Raw genomic sequence first — 20,244 nt, forward strand, 5'->3', positions numbered from 1 at the left:
TTCTGCCATTAAGGCCAGTGCTGGGCAGCGGCGAGTGGACGTTTCTGGATCTAAGTCCTTGTTTGCACGCACTGAGCATGCCCAGGGCAAGTTCTCCTGTTGGAGATCGAGGGTCACATGCTCAGGTACTGCAGCACATCCCATTGGTCCTTTTGGCAGGTCTTGGAAGGGCAAAAGTTCTGTAGCCACTTCCTGTGCTGCAACTATATAAACTGTGCATGACCGCACGGCCATGCGCTAGTATTGTCTTGTAAATATGTGTGTGTGTTGTGAGTGAAAGTCGCTCTTTAAATAACCCTCCCTATTGAATGTCTGTTCGCGGAAGGTGTATGTTTGCTAATCTAGCGCCCGACTTATCCAACAGCACGAAACACACATTGCAGCGTCCTCTTGCTGTGTCCGCCTGTACGGCGCCGTGCGCTTGCCTTGCGCTTTCCATACCCAAGCCAGTGTGGTTGGTGGCGTCCGTCAGTGCGGCATTGCTCGCACTCCTGTGCATTCATATATTTATATTTAGTTACCTTACACACCCAGTTGCGGTGTAGTGCCAGCGAGGGTCTAATCGGACTTCAATCCCAGTTGGGGTTAAGTACGCTGACTACTCGCTCGCGCTTTAGGTGCGGTACCGCGATCCTGTGACGCAACAGGATTGCTCCCTTCACGCTGGGTGAGGTTGAACCCACGTGTATATACTTTAGTGTACCGTCATATAGCCTGTATTTACTAGCAGCAGGTTTTCACCTGCACGGTGGACCCCAGACTGCGAACGCATCTGTATCATCTTTCTTGGTGCGTTCCGCCAGTCCTAACACATGTGATATTGGATTATTTTCCTATTTTAAAAATTAACTATTTCTAATATATTTGCCTCTTTTGTTTGATTTGGTTCTCTTTATCTACTTTTGAGGCTTGTGAAAAAAGTTTGATGTAGGTTAAATTTATGAATCAATATGTAAAATTTTGAAGGGTTCACACACTTTTAAGCATCATTGCGTAGTTAGCAGTGACAAAGGGTGGGGCCCAGCATCTACTCTTCTACTATTTTAACTCCTTAACGACCGCCGATACGCCTTTTAACAGCGGCAGATAGAAGGTACTTAAGCCTCTGCCCCGTTTTTTCACGGCACTGAGAAATAAGTGTATAGAGCCCCCCAGTGTCAGAATTTCTCTGGGGTCTCAGCTACCAGTACCTCTGGCATCCCTGCGACCCCCCTTGAAGCCTACTGGGCAGCCGGCATCTACTTCCGGGAAGAAAATGGCAGGCACATGTGCAGTACGCCCGCTGAGATCTGCTGGCCGGAACACAGCAACAATAAGAAATTTTTCCTATTAGTTCATTTTGATCACTGTGATAAACCCTATCACAGTGATCAAAATAAAAAAAAATTGTAAGTCAAACCCACCTTTATCACCCCCTTAGTTAGGTAAAAATAATTAAATAAAAAATGTATTTATTTCTAATTTTCCATTAGGGTTAGAGTTGGGATAAAGTTAGTGTTGGGCTAAAGTTAAGGCTTAGGGTTGGGCTAGGGTTACGTTAGGGCTATGGTTAGGGTTGGGGCTAGGGTTAGGGGTGTGTTGGGGTTAGGGTTGTGGTTAGGGTTATGGTTACGGTTGGGATTAGGGTTATGGTTAGGTGATTAGGGTTGGGATTAGGGTTATGGTTAGGGTTGTGGTTAGTGATAGGGGTGTGTTTAGGTACATCAGCGGGTCTCTAAATGCGACATGACGCCACTATTGATTTCAGCCAATTTTGCGTTCAAAACGTCAAACTGTGCTCCCTCCCTTCTGAGCCCTGCCATGCACCTAAACAGTGGGTTTCCTCCACATTTGAGATATTGGCATACTCAGGAAATGTTGCACAACAATTTTGCTGTCCATTTTCTCCTGATACCCTTGTGAAAATAAAAAAAAAATTGGTTCCAAAGTAAATTTTTTGTGGAAAAAGTAAAATGTTCATTTTTTCCTTCCACATTGCTTTAGTTCTCGTGAAGCACCTGAAGAGTTAATAGACTTCTTGGATGCGGTTTTGTGCACCTTGAGGGGTGCAGTTTTTAGAATGGTGTCACCTTTGGGTATTTTCTGTTATATTGACCACCCAAACTCACTTCAAATGTGAAGTGGTCCCTAAAAAAGTGGTTGTGTAAATTTGTTTGGAAAAATGAGAAATTCTTGGTCAAATGTTAACCTTCATAACATCTTAACAAAAAATGATGTTTCCAAAATTGTGCTGATGTAAAGTAGACATGTGAGAAATGTTACTTATTACCTATTTTGTGTGGAACCACTCTCTGATTTAAGTGTGCAAAAATTAAAAGTTTGAAAATTGCAAAATTTTCAACATTTTTGCCAAATTTCTGTTTTTTCATAAATAAACGTAATTTATATCAAAAATTTTTTACCACTAACATGAAGTACAATATGTCACAAAAAAAATCTCAGAATCAGTGGGATCAATTGAAGCATTCCAGAGTTATAACTTCATAAATTGACAGTGGTCAGAATTGTAAAAATTGGCTTCATCATTAAGTACCAAATTGGCTCTATCACTAAGGGGTTATAAAAAGGTGTCACCTTCCCTTGTGGCAGCTGAACTATTGCAGGTAAGTGAATTTGTTAGACAGAGCCCTTTATTTATACATATACATTTATAAGTATATCTATAAGTACTTATAAATAACTACTAGATGTTTTCTTCTGCTACTTCCAATTAGAAAAAAATGAACAGATTCTTGAGATTGTTGCCGCATATTGTTGGTCTTGTGTGAAATGATAATAGAGAAGAGCTCAGGTTTTTGTTGACTAGCTCACAATTTATGGTTTATGCATTGAGCTGTCTTAGTCTGAAAATGGCTCTTTAGAAAAAAAAATGACATTGTAAATTTGCCAGCTTTCCCTGCGATGCTGTACTGAGAATGGATGGGAAACTATTTTAATATACTGTGTACCTGTGATTGCTTTGAACATTTGAAACCCACCAAGTGGATAAAAACACATTAAAGCTATTTGTTACTGGCTTTTGAAAGTAGCCTGTTCTAAATTGTGACATCTTTTGCATTTTAAAATATTTAAGAAAGGAAAGCCAGTGTTACTTTACTAATGTGCTTTTGTAATAATTACAATATGTTCTCAGCCTACACTGAACATATGGTATTGCTCCTTGCTAATATGCATGAGTGAGTGGCACTGTGCCACTGCAACCCAGTTACTTAGCAGCAGAAATAATGATAATAAAACTCAATTCAATGTGCTCTCTGTTCTGGCACCTTTCTTGTACACCAGAATTACATTTCTTAGCAATTTGTCCAAGAGCACTAGGTGGGCTCACCTATAGTTCCCACGTGCAACAGTGAGACTTGAGGGTCCAGTACTATGTGACCGATACAGCCATTGTCTTTCCTTAAACCATTTTTGGAAGGTGCTACCTAGAGATGAGAATAACTGGAAAATTAGAATTCGCCAATTCTTGTGGACTTTCCCAGGAAATTTGATTAGCTATATACGTTAGTCAATGTAAATTTAATGTCACTAACATGTCCTGTGGTTTTAACAGCTCCAGGACATAATAAATGTAAGATGCAAAGAATTGAAAAAAAAAACCAGATTTTTTTTAATCTTTACCGCTCACCTCTATAGATACCCTCGTTGCATCCTCTTATAACAGCTGCGAGTGCCGAATCCCCAGGTGTCCTCTTGCTAGATCAGAACTTCCCGCCCTGGTAAGGCCTAGGAAGGTTTTTGAACAAGTTCGCATAAGGATAAAATGTTATGACTTCATGACCTGTGCCGTAACCTTGTGTGCGCATGGGCAGAAATCTCCAAGGGATTCAGCACTCTCGGCGGTAATAAGAAGTGATGAAGTGACAGAAAGAGGTGGAGAAGCCAAAGAGTTGAACTGTAAGGTGAGTATAACTATTTTTTAATCTTTTAACCATTTGATAGTTATAAAGTTTAAAGGTCAGCAGCTGAACCTGCACGGAAACAATTTATCAAAATTCCTTATTTTGGCAAATGGAGATTTTTATGATACTCCCAAGGGCCACAGAAATGTAAAGGGATACTTATATGAATGTTTAACTAGAAACACCATCTGTACACTAATACATCAACAGTATTTGAGGAGAGTTTCTGGTTCAAAACAATCAGTGTGAACACACACAAATTTAAACTGAGTTTTGGAGTAGAAACTTGCCAAATTCATAATCTCAAATCTCTAAATTTTGATGACTTTTAAGTTTCTACTTAGCTATGAAGCACAATATAGATTGCTACATGTGTACAAGATATGAATCACCATTAGCACACTGTGTGTAGGTTACTGTGCACAATCCTGCAGACAGGCTCCCTTTACAGTGGGTACAAAAAGTATTCAGACCCTGTTAGGGCTAGCAGAACGCACCAAATTATAAAAGAGATGGTATAAGGTGCGTTCGCAGCCCAGGGTCCACCGTGCAGAGATGGAACCTGCTGCTGAGTAAAGACGGACTATATGGCGGTACAATGTGGATACACACACGGGTTAACTTCACCCTATGTGAAGGAAGCAAACCCTGTTGTGTCACAGGGCCGTGGTGCCACCAAGAACGCAAGCAAGAAGTCTCAGGACTCTATCCCAAGACACATGATTAGAGTACGTACAGACCAGTCGCGCTCGACACCGCAACTGGGGTGTCAAAGTAACAGAAAATAACTTAAAGCACAAGAGTGCGTGCCGTGCCGCTTTGGCGGATGTCACTAACCACTCAGACTTGGGATAGGAAAGCGCTCTATAAGCGCATGGCGCCGCACTGGCGGTTACAGCAATAGATGCTGTATCATGTGTCTTTATGTTGACAGCAAGCATCCACCTTTTGCGAACAGTCATACACAAGGGAGGGGATTTTAAAGAACGACTTGCACTCATCAACACACACGATTCCAAATGTACACTAGCGCATGGCCGTGAGGCCATGGGAACCTTTTATAGCTGCAGCAAGAACAGGACCTTCCCAGAAGGACCAATGGGAGTCAGCCATAGAAGAAGAACACCTTCAGGACCTTCCTAAAGTTCCAATGGGATTCACTGCAGTATCTAAGCATGTAACATAGTAACATAGTTAGTAAGGCCGAAAAAAGACATTTGTCCATCCAGTTCAGCCTATATTCCATCATAATAAATACCCAGATCTACGTCCTTCTACAGAACCTAATAATTGTATGATACAATATTGTTCTGCTCCAGGAAGACATCCAGGCCTCTCTTGAACCCCTCGACTGAGTTCGCCATCACCACCTCCTCAGGCAAGCAATTCCAGATTCTCACTGCCCTAACAGTAAAGAATCCTCTTCTATGTTGGTGGAAAAATCTTCTCTCCTCCAGATGCAAAGAATGCCCCCTTGTGCCCGTCACCTTCCTTGGTATAAACAGATCCTCAGCGAGATATTTGTATTGTCCCCTTATATACTTATACATGGTTATTAGATCGCCCCTCAGTCGTCTTTTTTCTAGACTAAATAATCCTAATTTCGCTAATCTATCTGGGTATTGTAGTTCTCCCATCCCCTTTATTAATTTTGTTGCCCTCCTTTGTACTCTCTCTAGTTCCATTATATCCTTCCTGAGCACCGGTGCCCAAAACTGGACACAGTACTCCATGTGCGGTCTAACTAGGGATTTGTACAGAGGCAGTATAATGCTCTCATCATGTGTATCCAGACCTCTTTTAATGCACCCCATGATCCTGTTTGCCTTGGCAGCTGCTGCCTGGCACTGGCTGCTCCAGGTAAGTTTATCATTAACTAGGATCCCCAAGTCCTTCTCCTTGTCAGATTTACCCAGTGGTTTCCCGTTCATGTGACCCTTGATCTCCAACGAGAGATCTTGCCCTGGGCATGCTCAGGAAAGGGAAGAGCAGGACTTAATTATAAAGTATTCACACAAGGGCCGCTATGTATAAAGTGCAACAAGAATTAACCTCACACATAAATTGCAATATACTATCAATCTTACTCAGCGGATAGCAAACACCATACTCTAATATCCTAAAGATCCCATAAGCAGAATTCAAATGAATAATAAGGTGCATTATGAAAGTCCAGTGGCATCCATCGTGAAATACTTATATGTAGGGTTGAGCGAAATGGGTCGGCCAGATTCAGAAGTCGCCGACTTTTGGCAAAGTCGGGTTTCATGAAACCCGACCCCTGTGTGGGGTCGGCCATGAGGTCGGCGATCTTCTGATCTGGAATCGGAATTCCGATACCGAGTTCTGATATGTTTAAGATATCAGGAATAGGTATCGGAATTCATATTTAAGTGTAAAATAAAGAATAAAAAAAAAAATATTGATATACTTACCCTCGGACGCGCCCTGGTTCTCACCGGCAGCCTTCCTTTGTAAGAATGAGCGCCTGAAGGGTCTTTGATGACGTCGCGGCTTGTGATTGGTCGTGTGAGCGGTCACATGGGCGTCACGCGACCAATCACAAGCCGCGATGTCATCTAAGGTCCTTCAGGCGCTAATTCTTAGGAAGGAAGCGTCCGAGGGCGCGTCCGAGGGTGAGTATATTCCTAAAAGGTATATACTCACCCTCGGACGCGCCCTGGTTCTAACCCATGTGACCCATGTGACCGCTCACGCGACCAATCACAAGCCGCGACGTCATCGAAGGTCCTTCAGGCGCTCATTCTTAGGAAGGAAGGCTGCCGATGAGAACCAGGGCGCGTCCGAGGGTAAGTATATCAATATTTTTTATTTTGATTCTTTATTTTACACTTAAATATGGATCCCAGGGCCTGAAGGAGAGTTTCCTCTCCTTCTGACCCTGGTAACCATTAGAAACCCAATGCACTGCATTGGGTTTCGTGTTTAGGCCGACCCCGACTTTTCTATAGGATCGGCCGATTTCACTCGACCCGACTTTTGAAAAAGTCGGGTTTCGTGAAACCCGACCCGATCCTATAAAAAGAAAAGTCGCTCAACCCTACTTATAGGGTGGAATTAATATACCATAGTTAGTGTTGAGCGATACCTTCCGATATTTGAAAATATCGGTATCGGATTGGATCGGCCGATATTTGAAAAATATCGGATATCACCGATACCGATACCCGATATGAAAGCAAGTCAATGGGACCAAAATATTGGAATTAAAATAAACTCTTTCTTTCCTTGTAAGTTAATTCTACATGAAGGAAAACAACTAAGAATAGTGTAGGATGTATTGGGGGAGGTGGAGGAGACATTAAAGGCATAGAGGTTAAGCCCAATCAAATGGAATAGCAGGAATTATTTTTTTAAGACGTTCGGAGTTACAAAGATATTGACTATGTTAAGATTTTTTATATTTTGTCAGATATTTATGTTTCACTACTTCCATGCTCTTTACCTTCTTTTTTACTTCTCCCACACTTTCTTCTTCATCATCCTCAGCAGCAGCAACTTTTTCATCAACTTCTTCTTCACCTTATTCATCTTCTTCTTCTTCACCTTCTTCCTATTTTTCTTTTTTTTTACATTCTTCATATTCTTCTTATTTAACTATTATTTTTCTTCATATTCTACTTCTTCATCTTCTTCATATTCTTCTTCATTGTATTCTTATTTGTGACAGGCATTCCTGTAGTTGTTATCTCTAAAAGTTTGAAGATTATACCTTCCGTTCTGCCTGTCACAAAAGAGTTGCAACAGGATTTGTCCGCATTCAGTTTGGCCTGCAGCAGCAGGCTTTTTCCAGGGGCACCACGAGGAGGAACAGACTCACCCCCATACACTGCTTAGTCTTCTTCTGCTTATAATTTAGAAAATATATTTTGCTTTTACTTTTAGTCTTATGCTTAATGTTCTTCTGCTCTTTGTTCTGCGGCTTCTTGTTCTTCTGCTTCTCGGTCTTCAGGCTCATCGTCTCCAGGGTCGTCGTCTCCAGGGTTATCATCTCCGGGGTCATCGTCGTCTTCGGGGTGGTCTTCATGGCCGTCGTCTCCAGGGTCGTCGTCTCAGGGGTTGTCGTCTCTGGGGTCGTCGTCGTCTTAGCGATGGTCTTCAGGGTCGTCATCTTTAGGGTCTTGAACTTGGAAATGTAGCAGAAGGTACAAGAAGGCTGAGGAAATGCCGAGAACCAGCTGACGTTACTGGAACCCAAATGGCTACCCAAAGGTCCAAGAGCCAATGGAACTACCGAAGACCAGCTGACGGTACTGGAACCCGGATGGGTAGCTGAAGGTACAAGAGCCAATGGAGCCAATGGAACTACCGTGGACCAGCTGACATTACTGGAACCCGGTTACTAAGCAGGAGGTACCCGTGCCAGAAAGCACTACCAAGGACCACCTGACGTTGGTGGAACTCGGATACCCAGAAGGAGGCACCTAAGCCAAAGGCTCTGCCCAGAACAAGCTGATGGTACTGGAACCAGGATGGGGAGCAGAAGGTACAAGAGCAAAAGACACTGCCCAAAACCAGCTGATGGTACTGGAACCCGGATGGGTAGCAAAAGGTACAAGAGCCAATGGAACTACCGAGGACCAGCTGACGTTACTGGAATCCGGTTACTAAGCAGGAGGTACCCATGCCAGAAAGCACTAGCAAGGACCACCAGAAATTGGTGGAACTTGGATACCCAGAAGGAGGCACCTAAGCCAAAGGCTCTGCCCAGAACCAGCTGTCTGTACTGGAACCCAGGGGGACCTATTCAAGATTGTCTTCCTAAGAAACAGCTAATGGTGCTGGAACTCTGTTAGGCAGCAGAAGGTCCACAGGAAAAACAAAGTTGCTAGGCTGCGGCCGTAGTTACCGAAAATCCACAGTCCAACAGGGGGAGCTTATCCTATTAGCACTACGGAACCAGCCTTGATTGCCAGTTCCCGCAGCCCACATAGGAAGTACCTAAACTGCAGGCACCATAGAGTCGGAGGCAAAGTGACCTTGACACTACCTGGAAACAGCTGGCGTGTTGGAACCAGGCTGGGCAGGAGGGAGTACCCGTGCCAAAGACACTTCACAGCAGCAACTGGCGGTGTTGGAGCCCAGGGATTAAATGACAGAGTGTAAGCTGAGTCCTATTTGGATTAAGTTGAAAGGAAACCTTTAACCCCCCCAGGCGTTTGCAACGAGGAGAGCCACCTTGTGCAGCATGCCACGGCCGTGATGCCGCACAATCTGAAGAAGAATAATAAGCAAGAAAACACAGAAAACTATGGGACATCATGTTAATATACAATGTAATATATATAAGCGTAACCCAGAGTATATTGCAGGACGTACACGGACACACTGAAGTCCATAAAGAGAACACCACAGGTAAAAATCAGTGTACAAATGTCCAGAGACTGACACCAAAATCAATGCAAAAGTTTATTAATCATACAAAAAAGATCCATAGACAGCACACATAGTAAAAAGTAACGGGCACTCCTACAGACAAAACCGGCGGAGAAAGAGCATGTGAACCGACCCTAAGAGACAGCAGATAGTTATAAAGAGTAATACACAGTACCCATATTGCACAGTGGCCGTGTCTCTGGTAACATACCTAGTAGTGTGGCAGGTTCACGCGCGTATTTCCGCCCTCCCCGACGCGCGTTTCGGAAGTTTAGAAACTTCCTTCCTCAGGGGGCATGGGACCGGACAAAAAGCCGCCATCAGATAAAGGCGCAAACCGGAAACGAGCACCGGCCGGCATGGAAAGCGCCGCCCACTCGCAGGCACCGCAACTCACTGCCGACGCTAGGTCACCTGGAATCACACGTGACCAAAGCGTCATGCGGTGGGCGGGACCATCGGGCGGAGCCAATCATCATCCAGCCGCACAAGCGCACACCGCACACCGGCGGCCATATTGGTGGAGGGCAACAGCCCATACTACAGAGTACAAAGCACAGTATCGTTGCGGACAGACAAAGACATCACAAGGCAAGTGCATACAGCAATCAAAGGCATAAAGGCTGCATTTGAGCAACGACCGAGGGGTGCACGCCACGCACACACAGGCACCAATAACCACCGCAGACGCCAGGACACATGGGGCCCCATGCGACCATCGCGTCCAACGGTGGGCGGGGCCAGCGCATACGGGAGGCAACTACCCGCGGACAGCGCCCAAACACAGCAACACTAACAGTGGACATCAAAGGGAAATACATATGCAAACAAGCCCCGCAGTATGAATACATTAGAAGACACTGCGGGGCGGGATCTCGGGCAGCGCGACCGCACAGGAGCAGTTAGCCTGACAACAAATGATGTCAGAAGATGGGCAGCGCTAACTGCGCATGCCCAAGGTTTAACATAATAGCGCAGGCTCCAGGACAGATTCAAACAACGCTGAGGGGGCAGCACCCAGCGCCAAGGGGGGAGGAATGACGGCTGTGCTGCGTCTCATTATGAAGGAAAGTCCCACCTCCGGGATGGTTTCATGGTATGAGGGGACACATATTTTATAAGTGTTAAGTTCAGCATGTGCAAGGAGCAAAACTAAAAGAGACACCTTTTTGGTGTGCAGCATTTGTGCTGCACAAGGTGGCTCTTCCAGTTACAAACGCCTAAGGGGGACAGGTTCTCTTTAATTTCTGTAGTAATGTGAGTGTGGAGGAAGCAGGAGCAATTGCTCGATACACAGCAGGGGATCAGCTGACGTTACTGAAACCCAATAACACTGGGTCATGTGTTGACTGTGCAGAAGGCACTTCTGAGCAGCAACTGGCAGTGTTGGAGCCCAGGGATTACAGTTCAGGTGGTAGAAACATGGACACAACAGGAGACCTGGATACTGTTGCCAACCAAGTATTTAATCTGGAAGATTAAGTAAGCTGGTCAATGTTATCGGAGTATAATCGCATGCAACGGTCTTTTAGAACACCACCTGTGGCACTAAAGACGCGTTCCGATAATACACTAGCAGCAGGGCAAGTCAGCACCTCCAATGCATACTGGCTAAGCTCAGGCCATGTATCCAGCTTAGAGACCCAAAACTTGAAGGGGAAGAGCCGTGTGGGAGTATACTGAGAGGACAAGACATGTAGTCTGTCACCATCTGACGGAAACGTTGCCTCCTGCTGACTGGAGCCATCTGTGATGGTGTAGACATTTGTGGCGGGCACCCAAAATTTTCCCACAGTTGGGCCATACTGGTCTTGCCTTGTGCTGAGGCACTGCTTCTGCTCCCTGTTTGTGCTGAGCTTCCTCCACTGCCTTGACGCACTGAGCTGCTTTGTAAAGCACTAGCAGCACTGCTCTCAGTTGGACTGGAGAAGATGATGGAATGCACCAGTGTGTCTTGGTACTCCCGCATTTTACGCTCCCGGTTCAATGGTGTTATGAGTAGGGTTGAGCGACCTTGACCTTTTTAGAGTCGAGTCGTGTTTCGCGAAACCCGACTATCTTAGAAGTCGAGTCGAGTGGAATCGGCCGATTATCGCGAAAAGTCGGGTATCGCCCGAAACACGAAACCCAATGCAAGTCAATGGGGGAGCATAGTCGGCAGTGAGTGGAGGCCAGGAAAACACCTACACTGCCCATTTTAATGGCAAAAACATCCATTCTTTTTACTGAAGCTTGTCAATCGTAATTTAGCTTATAATAATTGGAAGGCATTTGAAATTGGGGGTCATTTGGCTAAAGTTGTGGGGGGTAGGGCTGGTTCAAGTAATTAGTGGGCTCAGGAAATCTGGAACGCGTCACGGCAGTGGAGCAGGGAGAGGAAAGTATTTCAACTTTGCAAGTGCTGTGATCCTGAGCAAGCAGGGGGGGCCCACTCGTTGGCACTGGCACTGGCACAGGGTCCCTCAAAATACAGCGGTGTGTTTGCACGGCGGGGGCGCCTCCCACCGGCAGCAACACTTTTGCGTACTATGAGAGGCCCTGTGCCAGTGACGTCGCCAACTAGTATTCCTCCCCTCACCTGATGAAGGAACCTGCACTTTCATCTGCACCTTCCTCTTTGTCCCCGTGTAAGGTGGTATGGTATGCGGGAAGAGGAACCTGACTTTCAGCAGGGTCACAATCTTGCTGTGTAGCGTGCACAGGGAATTTAGCGTTATGGGTCAATGTACCAGCAGACTCATCTATCACTGGCTGGGCAATGGGCAGGATGAGGAGGAAACACAGATATAGGCCCAAAGAATAAAGTGGGCTAAATGCAGTTCAAAATTGGTAACACAGGACTAACCAGGGGGCATTGCAGTGGAGGACAACTGGAATGAGAGGCTGACACAGAGAGTAGGCCCAAATCAGTAAGTAGTCGAAATGCAGTTCAAAATTGGCAACCGTAGTAAACAGGCGGCACAGCTTTGTTCAGTGGAGGAGAACAGCAAGGAGTGGCAGACACCGATAGTAGGCCCCAACCCAACTAGTAGGCCAAATGCAGTCTAACATTAACAACTACTTAACGAGAGCATGAAAATGGAATTTCAGGACAGGAAACCAGGAGAACAGCAAGGAGTGGCAGACACCGATAGTAGGCCCCAACCCAACTAGTACGCCAAATGCAGTTGTTCCATTTAACCACAATTTAATGAGAGCCTGAAGATAGAAGCTCAGGAAAGGCAACCTGGAGAACACCTTGTAGTGTAACACACCATCTCTCTACACCCCATACCCAATTTGTAGGCCTAATGCAGTGTAGTTTCCAACAACTACTAAACGAGAGCAGGAAGATCGAAGCGATGGCGAGGAAACCTGGGGAACACCTTGGAGTGGAACACACCATCTCTCTACACCCCATACCCAATTTGTAGGCCTAATGCACTGTAGTTTCCAACAACTACTAAACGAGAGCATTAAGATCGCAGCAATGGCGAGGAAACCTGGGGAACACCTTGGAGTGGAACACACCATCTCTCTACACCCCATACCCAATTTGTAGGCCTAATGCACTGTAGTTTCCAACAACTACTAAACGAGAGCATTAAGATCGCAGCAATGGCGAGGAAACCTGGGGAACACCTTGGAGTGGAACACACCATCTCTCTACACCCCATACCCAATTTGTAGGCCTAATGCACTGTAGTTTCCAACAACTACTAAACGAGAGCAGGAAGATCGAAGCAATGGAGAGGAAACCTGGGGAACACCTTGGAGTGTAACACACCGTCTCTCTACACCCCATACCCAATTTGTAGGCCTAATGCAGTGTAGTTTCCAACAACTACTAAACGAGAGCAGGAAGATCGAAGCAATGGAGAGGAAACCTGGGGAACACCTTGGAGTGGAACACACCATCTCTCTACACCCCATACCCAATTTGTAGGCCTAATGCACTGTAGTTTCCAACAACTACTAAACGAGAGCATTAAGATCGCAGCAATGGCGAGGAAACCTGGGGAACACCTTGGAGTGGAACACACCATCTCTACACCCCAGACCCAACTTGTAGGCCGAATTCAGTGTTGTTTTCAACAACTACTTAAGAAGAGCCTGAAGATCAAAGCTCAGAAAAGGCAACCCGGGGAACACCTTGGAGCGGCAGACACTGGTAGTAGGCTGTAAACCCTAAATTTTGGTCAATGGAGTTTATGAAATGTTCCAGGGGTACACAGGCAGCATTGGTGTGGTAAGTGGAGGACAATTTATATTTGGGACTGCAGACAGACTTTGTAGGCTGTCTCCTGTGGACCATGCATCCACAACATTAACCCAGTGCGCCGTAATGGACATCTAACCTTTCGTGGACATGCCTACTGGTCCATGCATCTGTTGTCAGGTGCACCTTTCTACTATTAGATAGCCAGAGAGCATGGACAATGCAGATTTTTACATGATGCTGTAGTGCTGGGATGGCTTTTCTCGCAAAAGAAGTGACGACTGGGTAGCTCTTACCGTGGTACAGCGTAGTCCATCTGGGCTTTATAATTGTAAAATAGAGAAAAAAAATTGGCTGTATGCACTTTAAAATAGGTTACAGGGGTACACGTGCGGCAGTGGTCTGGTCAGTGTAGTTGTAGTAGAAAGAAGGGACCGCAGACAGGCTTCGAAGGCCTAACATAACAAATTGGACAGGCTGTAGGCACTTTTACATTGGTTCCAGGGGTACACGGGCAGCAGTACAATGGTCAGTGGAGGCCAAGTGGAAGGAGGGACCGCAGACAGGCTTCGAAGGCCTAACATAAAAAAATAGGGCTGCAGGCAATTTAAAATTGGTTCCAGGGGTACACGGGCAGCAGTGGTCTGGTCAGTGTAGTAGTAGTAGAAAGAAGGGACTGCAGACAGGCTTCGAAGGCCTAACATAACAAAATTGGGCTGTTGGCAATTTAAAATTGGTTCCAGGGGTACACGGGCAGCAGTACAATGGTCAGTGGAGGCCAAGTGGAAGGAGGGACCGCAGACAGGCTTCGAAGGCCTAACATGAAAAAATAGGGCTGTTGGGAATTTAAAATTGGTTCCAGGGGTACACGGGCAGCAGTACAATGGTCAGTGGAGGCCTAGTGGAAGGAGGGACCGCAGACAGGCTTCGAAGGCCTAACATAACAAAAATAGGGGTGCAGGCAATTTAACATTGGTTCCAGGGGTACACGGGCAGCAGTGGTCTGGTCAGTGTAGTAGTAGTAGAAAGAAGGGACTGCAGACAGGCTTCGAAGGCCTAACATAACAAAATTGGGCTGTTGGCAATTTAAAATTGGTTCCAGGGGTACACGGGCAGCAGTACAATGGTCAGTGGAGGCCAAGTGGAAGGAGGGACCGCAGACAGGCTTCGAAGGCCTAACATATAAAAATAGGGCGGTTGGCAATTTAAAATTGGTTCCAGGGGTACACGCGGCAGCAGTACAATGGTCAGTGGAGGCCTAGTGGAAGGAGGGACCGCAGACAGGCTTCGAAGGCCTAACATAACAAAAATAGGGGTGCAGGCAATTTAACATTGGTTCCAGGGGTACATGGGCAGCAGTGGTCTGGTCAGTGTAGTAGTAGTAGAAAGAAGGGACTGCAGACAGGCTTCGAAGGCCTAACATAACAAAATTGGGCTGTTGGCAATTTAAAATTGGTTCCAGGGGTACACGGGCAGCAGTAAAATGGTCAGTGGAGGCCTAGTGGAAGGAGGGACCGCAGACAGGCTTCGAAGGCCTAACATAACAAAAATGTCAATACAATGGTACTGTCAGTGCCAGGCATTGAAGGATGTCAGCGCATAGACTAAACATTGGTGGAGCTGTGAGAGATAATTTTGCAAGTGGTAGAGCACTGTTTGAGCTGGGGGGGGGGAACTGTCTTGTGGCCGGCGGTACAGGCCCAGGGCCCCTCATATTACAATGGTGTGTCTGACGTTGGGTGCGCACCACCACCGCCAGAGACACTTTATTGTACTATGAGGGACCCAGTGGCAGTGCCGTCGACCAAAAGCGGGCACACCCACATCTTCAGAAAAAAAACAGCACTCTCACGGGTGCTGGCGCCAAGTGGCGATACCACGGCCCCGTGTGGGGAGTTTGGCCATTTAGGGAGGTGTAAACATGTCGTATGCTGGACAATCAGGTGCAGCAAATTACGATATTGGAAAAGTCATTCATAATAGTCCACAGGCAAGACCTTTTCATAGGAAAGCTAGGTGTCAGCCGGGCAAGGTGGGGCAAAAGATTTCGAAATCCAGTTGTGGTTCATTTTAATGAAGGTTAGATCATCTACATTTTGGGTAGCCAGATGAGTCCTTTTTTCTGTTAGTATTGAACCTGCAGCACTGAATACTCTTTCTGATAGGACACTAGCTGCCGGGCAAGCAAGCTCCTGCAATGCATATTCTGCCAATTCTGGCCAGGTGTCTAATTTGGATGCCCAGTAATCAAATGGGAATGACGGTTGAGGGAGAGCGTCGATAAGGGATGAAAAATAGTTTGTAACCATACTGGACAAATGTTGTCTCCTGTCACTTTGAATTGATGCTGCAGTACCTGTCCTATCTGCGGTCATAGCAAAATCACTCCACAACCTGGTCAGAAAACCCCTCTGGCCAACGCCACTTCTGATTTCTGCCCCTCTAACACCTCTGGTCTGCTGGCCCCTGCAGCTCGTGTGAGAACGATCACGGGCGCTGTGTGCAGGGAATGCCAGAAGCAAACGGTCAAAAAGAGTTGATTGTTTGGTTGCTAATATTATTTCCAAGTTCTCATGTGTCATTATATTTTGCAATTTGCCTTTATAGCGAGGATCAAGGAGGCAGGCCAACCAGTAATCGTCATCGTTCATCATTTTAGTAATGCGTGTGTCCCTTTTGAGGATACGTAAGGCATAATCCGCCATGTGGGCCAAAGTTCCAGTTCTCAAATCTGCGGTTGTGCTTGGTTGAGGGGCAGTTTCAGGCAAATCCACGTCACTTGTGTCCCTCCAAAAACCAGAACCCGGCCTTGCCGCGCCAACAATTTCCAGTGGCCCCGGAAAAGCTTCCTCATTAAAAATATAATCATCCCCATCATCCTCCTCGTCCTCCTCCTCCTCTTCGCCCGCTACCTCGTCCTGTACACTGCCCTGGCCAGACAATGGCTGACTGTCATCAAGGCTTTCCTCTTTCATCAGCTGCAGACGCCTGATCCTTTATGTGCGTCAAACTTTGCATCAGCAGACACATTAGGGGGATGCTCATGCTTATTATGGCGTTGTCTGCACTAACCAGCCGTGTGCATTCCTCAAAACACTGAAGGACTTGACACATGTCTTGAATCTTCGACCACTGCACACCTGACAACTCCATGTCTGCCATCCTACTGCCTGCCCGTGTATGTTTATCCTCCCACAAAAACATAACAGCCCGCCTCTGTTCGCACAGTCTCTGAAGCATGCGCAGTGTTGAGTTCCACCTTGTTGCAACGTCTATGATTAGGCGATGCTGGGGAAGGTTCAAAGAACGCTGATAGGTCTGCATATGGCTGGAGTGTACGGGCGAACGGCGGATATGTGAGCAAAGTCCACGCACTTTGAGGAGCAGGTCGGATAACCCCGGATAACTTTTCAGGAAGCACTGCACCACCAGGTTTAAGGTGTGAGCCAGGCAAGGAATGTGTTTCAGTTGGGAAAGGGAGATGGCAGCCATGAAATTCCTTCCGTTATCACTCACTACCTTGCCTGCCTCAAGACCTACAGTGCCCAGCCACGACTGCGTTTCTTTCTGCAAGAACTCGGACAGAACTTCCGCGGTGTGTCTGTTGTCGCCCAAACACTTCATAGCCAATACAGCCTGCTGACGTTTGCCAGTAGCTGCCCCATAATGGTAGACCTAGTGTGCAACAGTGGCAGCTGCGGATGGAGTGGTTGTGCGACTGCGGTCTGTGGACGAGCTCTCGCTTCTGCAGGAGGACGAGGAGGAGGAGGAGGGGGTGCGAACGGCTACAGCCAACTGTTTCCTAGACCGTGGGCTAGGCAGAACTGTCCCAAATTTGCTGTCCCCTGTGGACCCTGCATCCACAACATTTACCCAGTGTGCCGTGATGGACACGTAACGTCCCTGGCCATGCCTACTGGTCCACGTATCTGTTGTCAGGTGCACCTTTGTGCTCACAGATTGCCTGAGTGCATGGACGATGTGCTCTTTAACATGCTGGTGGAGGGCTGGGATGGCTTTTCTGGAAAAAAAAGTGTTGACTGGGTAGCTCGTAGCGTGGTACAGCGTAGTCCATCAGGGCTTTGAAAGCTTCGCTTTCAACTAACCGGTAGGGCATCATCTCTAACGAGATTAGTCTAGCTATGTGGGCGTTCAAACCCTGTGTACGCGGTTGTGAGGCTAAGTACTTCCTTTTTCTAACCATAGTCTCATGTAGGGTGAGCTGGACTGGAGAGCTGGAGATCGTGGTACTAGCGGGGGTGGCGGTGGACATGGCAGACTGAGAGACGGTGGGAGATGGTATTGTTGCCGCCGGTGCCCTAGATGCAGTGTTTCCTACTACGAAACTGGTGATTCCCTGACCGTGACTGCTTTGGCCTGGCAAAGAAACCTGCACAGATACTGCAGGTGGTGCGGAAAATGGTGGCCCTACACTGCCGGAAGGGATGTTGCGTTGATGACTAGCTTCATTGGCCGAGGGTGCTACAACCTTAAGGGACGTTTGGTAGTTAGTCCAAGCTTGCAAATGCATGGTGGTTAAATGTCTATGCATGCAACTTGTATTGAGACTTTTCAGATTCTGCCCTCTGCTTAAGGTAGTTGAACATTTTTGACAGATGACTTTGCGCTGATCAATTGGATGTTGTTTAAAAAAATGCCAGACTGCACTCTTTCTAGCATCGGATACCTTTTCAGGCATTGCAGACTGAGCTTTAACCGGATGGCCACGCTGTCCTCCAACAGGTTTTGGCTTTGCCACGCGTTTTGGGCAAGATACGGGCCCGGCAGATGGAACCTGTTGCGATGTTGATGCCTGCTGCGGCCCCTCCTCCTCCGCTTCAGAACTGCTGCCGCCTGCACCCTGTTCCCCCAATGGCTGCCAATCGGGGTCAACAACTGGGTCATCTATTACCTCTTCTTGTAGCTCGTGTGCAACTTCGTCTGTCTCACCGTGTCGGTCGGTGGTATAGCGTTCGTGATGGGGCAACATAGTCTCATCAGGGTCTGATTCTTGATCATTACCCTGCGAGGGCAATGTTGTGGTCTGAGTCAAAGGACCAGCATAGTAGTCTGGCTGTGGCTGTGCATCAGTGCACTCCATGTCAGATTCAACTTGTAATGGGCATGGACTGTTAACTGCTTCACTTTCTAAGCCAGGGACGGTATGTGTAAAGAGCTCCATGGAGTAACCCGTTGTGTCGCCTGCTGCATTCTTCTCTGTTGTTGTTTTTGCTGAAGAGGACAAGGAAGCGACTTGTCCCTGACCGTGAACATCCACTGACGATGCGCTGCTTTTACATTTACCAGTTTCACGAGAGGAGGCAAAAGAGCTAGAGGCTGAGTCAGCAAGATAAGCCAAAACTTGCTCTTGCTGCTCCGGCTTTAAAAGCGGTTTTCCTACTCCCAGAAAAGGGAGCGTTCGAGGCCTTGTGTAGCCAGACGACGAACCTGGCTCCACAGCTCCAGACTTAGGTGCAATATTTTTTTTCCCACGACCACCTGATGCTCCACCACTACCACTACCCTCATTACCAGCTGACAATGAACGCCCCCGGCCACGACCTCTTCAACCAGACTTCCTCATTGTTTTAAAAACGTAACCAAACTAACGGTATTTGTTGCTGTCACACAACTTACACGGTGAGCTATAACTTCTGTATGATTTAGCTACCCCTTTACAGGTGGGTAAGACCACAACGAAAATCAGGCACAATGTTACACACTCTGTTGTTGGTGGCACCAAATGAGAGAGATGCCACACACGCAGGACTGTCACTGAAGCACAAATGTAAATATTAATCTCCCACTGTTTTTTTTTATTTTTTATTTTTTTCAGGGAGACTTTAGAAACCAAATAACATAAAATGATTTTTCCAATGACAATTTAGAAACCAAATAAAAATAAAAAATAAAAAAAAAGGCTTTCTATGCCCCACTGAGTGAGAGATGCCACACACAGGAGTCAGGAGTGGCACACAAGCCCAGAGGCCAATATTTTTCTCCCAATGATTGATGTAGTGATTTTTTCAGGTAGATTTTGGAACCCAAATCAAGCAAAAAAATAATAGGCTTTCTATGGCCCACAATTGGAGAGAGAGAGAGAGATGGCACACCCAGGAGTCAAGACTGGCACACAAGCAGAAAGGGCAATATTAATCTCCCACTGATTTGATTTTTTTTTTTTTCAGGGAGACTTTGGAAAAAAAATAATAAAATAAAATGATTTTTTCAGGAAGAATTTAGAAACCAAATAAAATAAAATGATTTTTTCAGGGAGAATTTAGAAAACAAATAAAACAAAAAATAGGCTTTCTATGGCCCACTGAGTGAGAGATGACGCACACAGGAGTGGCACACAAGCCCAGAGGCCAATATTTTTCTCCCAATGATTGATGTTGTGATTTTTTCAGGTAGATTTTGGAACCCAAATCAAGCAAAAAAAATAATAGGCTTTCTATAGCCCACAATTGGAGAGAGAGAGAGATGGCACACCCAGGAGTCAAGACTGGCACACAAGCAGAAAGGGCAATATTAATCTCCCACTGATTTTTTTTTTTTTCAGGGAGACTTTAGAAAAAACAAATAATAGAATAAAATGATTTTTTCAGGAAAAATTTAGAAACCACATAAAATAAAATGATTTTTTCAGGGAGAATTTAGAAAACAAATAAAACAAAAAATAGGCTTTCTATGGCCCACTGAGTGAGAGATGACGCACACAGGAGTCAGGAGTAGCACACAAGCCCA

This window comes from Ranitomeya imitator, chromosome 2 (assembly GCF_032444005.1).
Source record: "Ranitomeya imitator isolate aRanImi1 chromosome 2, aRanImi1.pri, whole genome shotgun sequence".
NCBI classification, from domain to species: Eukaryota; Metazoa; Chordata; class Amphibia; order Anura; family Dendrobatidae; genus Ranitomeya; species Ranitomeya imitator.